The 7,839-nt window shown below is 37.0% G+C and overlaps 1 long non-coding RNA gene across 1 annotated transcript; it reads left to right on the top strand.

Annotated features, from left to right (window-relative positions):
* Positions 1–531: 531 nt before the first annotated feature.
* Positions 532–5,189, top strand: LOC146889795 (uncharacterized). The gene is made up of 3 exons (XR_015736787.1): positions 532–602; positions 2,155–2,230; positions 4,941–5,189. It is a non-coding gene; the product is annotated as an uncharacterized LOC146889795 (long non-coding RNA).
* Positions 5,190–7,839: the final 2,650 nt, after the last annotated feature.

The raw sequence follows: 7,839 nt of genomic DNA, 5'->3' as shown, positions 1-7,839 counted from the left end.
CAACAGGAGCAAAGAACTCTTAACAGTGGGAACCGAAGGGTCCCTGACTGATTTTTAAAACACTATCTCGCCAGGCAGTGGTGGTGCATGCCTTTAATCCCAGCACTTGGGAGGCAGAGGCAGACCAGATTGATCTCTCTGTGAGTTCAAGGCCAGCCTGGTCTACAAGAGCTAGTTCTATAACAGGAACCAAATACTACAGAGAAACCCTGTCTCCAAAATCCCCAAAAAAAGCCAAACAAACAAATAAAAAAAACACTATCTTTTGAAAGTTCATTTTAATTCCTGTCTCTTCTTCATACTAGGCTTGCATCTCTCCTATCTCTCCCGTGATACCATCCATTTTCATAGGATACAAAGCCTCATTGAAGGAATGATTTGAGGATTGAGAATGCCCCTGGTGCGGGAGAATTGTCTGTATTCTGTCAATCATGTTTTAAATAAACGCTGATTGGCCATGCAGGAGGTGTAGGCAGGAAAACCAGACAAGAAGTGGAAATGATGCAAGGAGAGCAGGAGAATTCTGGGAAGGAGGACGCTGATTCCTCCCACTCCTGCCCAGATCACTGAAGCTGCAGGATCTGATATGCCAGCTGGAAAAGGTACTGAGCCCGCCTTCCTAACATAGATCAGAACAATGGGTTAATATAAGTCATAAGAGCTAATAAGAGGCTAGAGAAAAATGGGCCAATCATCTTATAATTTATGGATACCTATGTGTGATTTCCTTTGGGGCCAAACAGCTGTGGGAACCAGGCAGGACAGAAACCCCAACAAGCAGGCCTCCTCATGTTACGTGCCCCCACTCATTTCTAATCCTGAACTTAGCCACTACAAACCACATGTATCTGTGTTACTCTAAGAGTTTTAGGACATGCAGACATCAGCCACAATCTAGAAAGGAGAGGATCCTAGCACCTCCTGTAATTCTGTTGAACTCTAGGCGTGTCTCACATTAAAAATTAACCATAAAAATCAATTCCTTACAGGAGAAGCACAAGGAATGAGAGCTGTGTTTATTTTTAAAAGCACATGGCCAAGTATTTGTAAAAGATGCATTTGTTCCTCTGCTTATGTGATAGTTAGCATTCCAATTGGATATCTATGACAACCTATAACATCTGAATCTCCTTGCCAGAAGACTTCTCAAAGGAGAGAAAGCATGTGGGAAGAGAGAGAGAGAGAGAGAGAGAGAGAGAGAGAGAGAGAGAGAGAGAGAGATTAACATTATGCTCACCCATCTTGCTGATACAACTTCAAAGAATGGTTCAACAGAGAAGGAGATTAGAGATGAGCTTGCTCCCTCACTGTGACATATCTCTGAGATGTGAGTTTTATATAACTTTCCAGAATTCTTGGTGAAATTGGGTTCTGGCCATTCAGGATGGCTGTTAACTCCACAATGCCTGTGATTTATTATATATTCTTTGTCTTGATGCTTTGAACAATTGCTTCCTTCCTTTCACCATTAAACCACTCTTCCTTCACACTCATGGTGGGATGTTTATTCTGAAAGTATTACATGGTTTTCTCTCAAAACTTCAACAGTGAATAAATTCCTACCCTAAGGAGCAGTGAAAGATGAAAAATAATATCAAATATTTATGTGACATAAAACAGCCATCTCTCTTCCCCTGTCTCTGGTCATGAGTCTACTTCCCACTTACCAGTGAATGCTGGAGATGCTCATCTTCCCCCAGATGAGAAGGTACCCATTTTTTCCTGGTTGGAAACTGCAAAGCAAAAGTTGTGTGTCTCAGTCTTTTTTTGTAATAAATCAATAATAATTTAGAGTTACAAGAATTCTGACCCAAGACTTAGAACTAAATATATGTTTTTGATTGGGAAATTAAAAACAACGACAACAAAACAGACAGAATATTAATTTATTTTCCATGAAGTCTCCATAGGCCAGTGATCTGCCAAATGGTTACATGATTTCCAGATTATATGTACTTATCTAAAAGTGTCAAGTATTTTGACAGAAGGAGTAAATACACTGCAGTGTTTTCTTAATATGTGGGCACAATGGAACATTTATACATTAAAACCAAAAGAAAATTGATTATTTCCATGAACCTACACTTTAAGTCTATGCAATCCCCCATGTAGTAATGCACAAAGATATGTAATATATTCCTTCTCAATACACAGAAAGGACTCAGATCACAAAGATGTGTTGAAGTATCTACCAACTGTATTATCCCTGCAGTCAGTGAACCGTATTATGGTGTGTACCACTTATCTTAGTAAATTACACTGTACTGTGTATATGATGTATACTGGGTAATTATAATGCTCACTCTTTCAGTCACTTCAGTGAACCATACTGTTGTGTGTACTCTGTGTATAATGGGTAATCATACTGCTCACTATGTTCAGTTCCTTCATTCAGTGTTCCATACTATTGTGTGTACTCTTTTGTGTCAATAACACACATTCATCTTTAAGAAAGGGTAGTTACAGCCCATGTAAAAATAAGTGTACTAAGCATTATAACATGAAAAAGTAGACCTCTTGAAGGTGCATAGAATCTCACTTTTACTTCCCACCTGGCTCATCAATGAGAATCACTACCACCTTCTGCAGACAAGGTACTCAAGTCACAATTAAGTTGAGGATCATAATTTTTTTTAAAGACCTGAAATGTTTAATGAGAAAAAAATAATTTCTACAAGTTTGAAATGACTTAAATAACATTGATAATCTAAATTAAATACAAAGAAAAAAATGGAAGATAATGACGAAAATTGCTTCTCATGACACCGCAAAACTGGAAAAATGGGAGGACTACACATTTATGGTCCAAATCAATTTTGAATTCCAAATAAAAATGCTTCAAAGATTTTTTTATTATTTATTAAAAACTTCCACCTCCTTCCCACCTCCCATTTCCCTCCCACTCCTCCCACTCCCACTCCCTGTCCAGTCCTAAGAGCAGTCAGTGTTCCCTGTCCCGTGGGAAGTCCAAGGTCCTCCCCCCTCCATCCAGGTGTAGGAAGGTGAGCATCCAAACAGAACAGGCTCCCACAAAGTCAGTCCATGCAGTAGAATCAAAACCCAGTGCCATTGTCCTTGGCTTCTCAGTCAGCCCTTATTGACAGCCACATTCAGAGAGTCTGGTTTGATCATATGCTTCAGTCCCGGGAGTCAACCTACCTCAGGACCCAGCAATTCCACTCTTGGGAATATACCCAAGAGATGCCCAATCATACTACAAAAGTATTTGTTCAACTATGTTCATAGCAGCACTATTTATAATAGCCAGAACCTGGAAACATCCTAGGTGCCCCTCAATAGAAGAATGGATAAAAAAGGTGTGGAACATATACACTTTAGAGTTTTACTCAGTGATAAAAAACAATGACATCCTGAATTTTGCATGCAAATAGATGGAAATAGAAAACACTTTACTGAGTGAGATAACCCAGACCCAAAAAGATGAATATGGTATGTACTCACTTATATATCAATTCTAGCCATAAATAAAGGACATTGAGCCTATAATTTGTGATCCTAGAGAAGCTAAATAAGAAGGTGAACCCAAAGAAAATCATATAGTTATCTTCATGGATATTGGAAGTAGACAAGATTGCCAGGCAAAAGTTGGTTGCACGGATGTGGGGGTGGGTGTAAGGGGAGATGGGGAGAGAAAAGGGAGAAGGGGAGGACTGGGGAGAGCTTGGGGGAATGGGATGGTTGGGATGAAGGAAGGGTGGATATTGGAGCAGGAAAGTACATATCTTAATTAAGGGAGCCATTTTAGGGTTGGCAAGAGACTTGTCTCTAGAGGGGTTCCCAGGTGTCCAGAGAGGTCCCCAGTTTGTTCCTTTGGCAGCAGAGGAGAGGGTGCCTGAACATAATTTAAAAAAAAAATGCTGAGAATTTTCTACAGCATTTGAAATTACTTAAAAGCACATAATAATATCTCACACAGAAGGAGACTTCAATACTTCCTTGAACATATTTAAGTGATATGACAGAGAATGCAGAAATCACAGGATTTGTATCATCACTGAAAATTGTAAATAATTGTGAGGATTTGCTCCATTTGCTGACTACCACAATGAATAATTTACTAGAAAATTCAAAGAGTTTTCAGTACTATTCTGGTGGTTCCTAACATACGCTCAAGGCACCTGGACAATGTATACTCAGAATTTAATAAGAACAATAACAGCACAACAATAAAAATTATTATCATGGCTGAAATCTCTTGTATTCTGAATGTATATTAGAAAATCTTCTGGGCCCTATACTTCCAGATATATATCAAAGTATTTCATTTCCACAAAAGAAGCAGATATAATTAATAACTGTATTATACATAAGGAAGTTTCAATTCTGGATTCATTAACTTGTTGAAGGTCAAGGTAGAACTAAGGTATATCTACAGGTAGTAAGAACTGTAGCCAGTGTCTTTTTCTAAATATTGCCATATTATAGTAATCACTGCAACAATGTGAAAATTATAGCATGAAGTTTTTGCAGCAAGTATGCAACCAAGCAATTCCTTTAACCTTTCTTCCCTTTTCTCTTGAGTATATCATATGAAACTGAGAGAAGAATAAAAAAGCATTTCATTTAGAATTATTTGGAAGATATAAAATTAAGTTTGCAGAATGATACCTTGTCAGCATATAGATAAAAAGGAAGGGGTCTCAGGAGGTGGGATGTGCAAAAATATTTTGCCTTTGGATTTAAAAGTTGAGACTTTCAAACAGGTGTTTGAACACACATAAAGGCATATATATCCGATTTGATGTGATTCATTAATGATGAAACAAAGATACTAGTAGGGAAGATGTTCTTATTCATATTATCAGAGGTAAGAAAGCTAAGATCATAGAACTGACTGGAATCAAAATATGACAGAAACTGGAATCTTTTCAGAAATTAAAGAAAGTATTTTGAATAAAATGACTTTTTCTTATCCCCAGGTTGATAACATTGAGACAGCTGTCTGTTACAGACACTGCCCAGTTGATCTCTTCTGGCTCAAGTCCTAAAGTGCCAGCTACGTTAGATCAACCAGAAGAAGGTGTACTCGATAGCATGGAGATGCATCCTCCAACACTCCTCTGATGTTGTTTGTAGACCAGCGATGCTGATTATGATGGAGTCAAATGCTAAAACAGTAATCAGAGAAAAACCCTAAAAATGAAAATAAATTTTGTACAGCAGTCAAAGTGTATCTGTGCTATTTTTTTCTTTAAAGGGAAACAATACATGTTTTAAAGATTTATTTCTTTTTCTTCCTAAGGAACAAGCATATTGAATTAGAACCTGCATTAAAGCAAAGACTATGGGACAAAGTAGGAGAACAAATATAAGGCCAACAGTGTCGGAGCTTTGTTTTCAAGTGTTTCTTCTCAATTAGTTTGCATGTGCTTCTTTTTGAGTCCTCAAGTATTATTAAGAGAGATGAATCTGTTGCTGCATAATACAAAAACCAAAAATACATTTGAAAATTATGATCTTATCCTTAACATCATTATGTATATTGATAGCAGAAAGGGTGTGTTTTCATTTTGGTCAATGTCAAGATTTTGTCAGACGCTCAATTCATATTTAAAATAAACTCCTCAGATTTTTGTCTATGTATCACATAATATTTGGTATATAATTTCATTCAACATGACTTTTAAAAACACACTGTGTCTGGGCCGCTGATTAGTATAGATCATCAAATTCATAAGATCTGGCATCATCTAGGAGAAAAATCTTCATAAACATCCATTCTTCTGGGATTATTTAGATTAAGCTAATCTCTGAGAACAATTTTGAGGGGTTATCTTCTTGAATAAGGTAGGAAGACCAACCCTAAGGAAGGGTACCAGCATTCTATAGAATTGAGGTCTGGAAGGCATAGACAGGAGGAAAAAAACTAAACAGAAGTTTCCTGACTGAAGAAAATGACTGGCTTCTTCAAAGTCTTGCTTCCATACCCTCCATGATGGACTGCACCCTGGAACTGGGTTCCTTTTCAGTTTACTTTGGCCAGAGTAGTTTATTACAGCAGTATACATAGCTAAGGCACCTGTGTTAAAGAAGTGATTTGATAGCAAGAAAGGTAGACATACAAAACTATGGGCTTTGCTGTGAGATAAAACAGCCTATTTCTATGTGACAGTGAGCCCTTGGTAAATTAAATATGCTCAAGTACACTCAACTAATAGACAGAGGCAAAATTTGGCTCAAATATTTCAGACACAGGAATGGCAATGAAAGGATTTTCATACGTATGTAGTCATCCTTGCTAGTCGTCGTAGTCACAGGTTACTTCTACCTTAAAGAGCCTTGGAATGGTAAAATAGATTATGATTCAATTAAAAAATGAGGATGTCAAGGTTTTAACGTCATATGGAGTGTTGCACATCATCATCTTAGCATCCTTGGAAACTTTGGTTACTTAGTACTGTTTCATCTACCAGTCTGAGAAAGTGTTACTCTGAGCAATGGTTCTTTTTTTATAGAACCTGTGCAATATCACATAATGAAATAAGTTCCTCTATTTAAATGTACATATAAATGAAAAAAAAGCATGCAATTGAATCTTAAGGATTTGTGTGGACATCTCAGTGCTGTCTAACTAACAACAAGTCTTCATGAACGATCAGGATTAACTTGAAGGATTTCTTGTTGTATCTCTGTGTGTTTACTCTTGATCTCAATGCACTGTTTGTCTCCAATATAAAATTTTTAAAAATTGAAATATGTGTTCAAACATTCTGTAAATGGCATGAAAGTAATGAATTAAGTAAGTCTTTGTCACCTCTTCATTCCAAGAAGTATTAGAACATTTAAATAACTCAAAAATCTCAAAATCAGATAGTTCAAATGATGTGAAAATCTGAATATACTTCAAGGGAGAGATGCAAATTTTCAATAATATTATGAAACATTTTCTTTTAGTCTTCAGGTCAGCGAAAACTATTATGGTCCACCTTACCTCTGCTAAAACAGGTATTATCAAAAAATATTTATATTTTGATAAAAAAGAACCCTTATATAGGGTCAGGAATATAAATCAAGATAGTCATTGTGGAGAACAGCACAGGAGTTTCTCCAAACATTGAAGATATAACTACCATGCCATTTTATGGGGGTTAATCAGTAAAGAGAGTCAGGATATATAAAAGTTATATGTGCATACTTGCTGTGATATTTGTAATAGCCAAGTTCAAAAAATGGGTCAGATGTCAGTCAATAAATGAATAAAGAATATGGCATGTAAGTAACAGTAAAATCAGTCATGCATAAGAAGATATTGTTCCTTTTAGGGAACTGGATATGAGTTGAAGTCATCCTAAGTGAGCAACTAAAACTTTTATTTTTTTAAAGAATAAGTTGCTTATAAAAGTATGCCAATAACAGACCTGAAATTAGAAAAGGAGCCAGTAGGGGCTGGACAAGAGATGGGAGAGAAGTAGGGAGACAGTAGAGGTACATATATGTAATTAATGAGTAACTTAATTATGTAATGGGAGGGTACAGTGAACCCCATTTGTGTAGTTTATATAATAAATCAAAATGTGGCAAATATTTAGAAAATAAGCAAAATGTTAAAAATTTCCTTGTGCATTTGGTTCCTTTCTGTAGCATTTATAAATGCCCTCGCCTCTGAGCTCAGAGATCTGTACCAAAGAGGAGTCAAACTGTGAGAGCCAGAGGGGATGGGTGACTCCTAGGGAGCAGAGTCCATCAGATGCGACAGCACCAATGCCCACATGAACTCAGAGATTGTGACAATGTGCCCCAAACCTGTGCAGGTTCAAACCAGACAAAATGGGAAAGGGAAGTACACAAACAGCCCCACCCTAAAGAAAAGCTCTTAGC

This window comes from Myodes glareolus, chromosome 26, assembly GCF_982192425.1.
Source record: "Myodes glareolus chromosome 26, mMyoGla1.1, whole genome shotgun sequence".
Lineage (NCBI taxonomy): Eukaryota > Metazoa > Chordata > Mammalia > Rodentia > Cricetidae > Myodes > Myodes glareolus.
The sequence above is the reverse complement of the archived record's forward strand: the minus strand, read 5'-3'. Positions and strand labels throughout refer to the sequence as shown.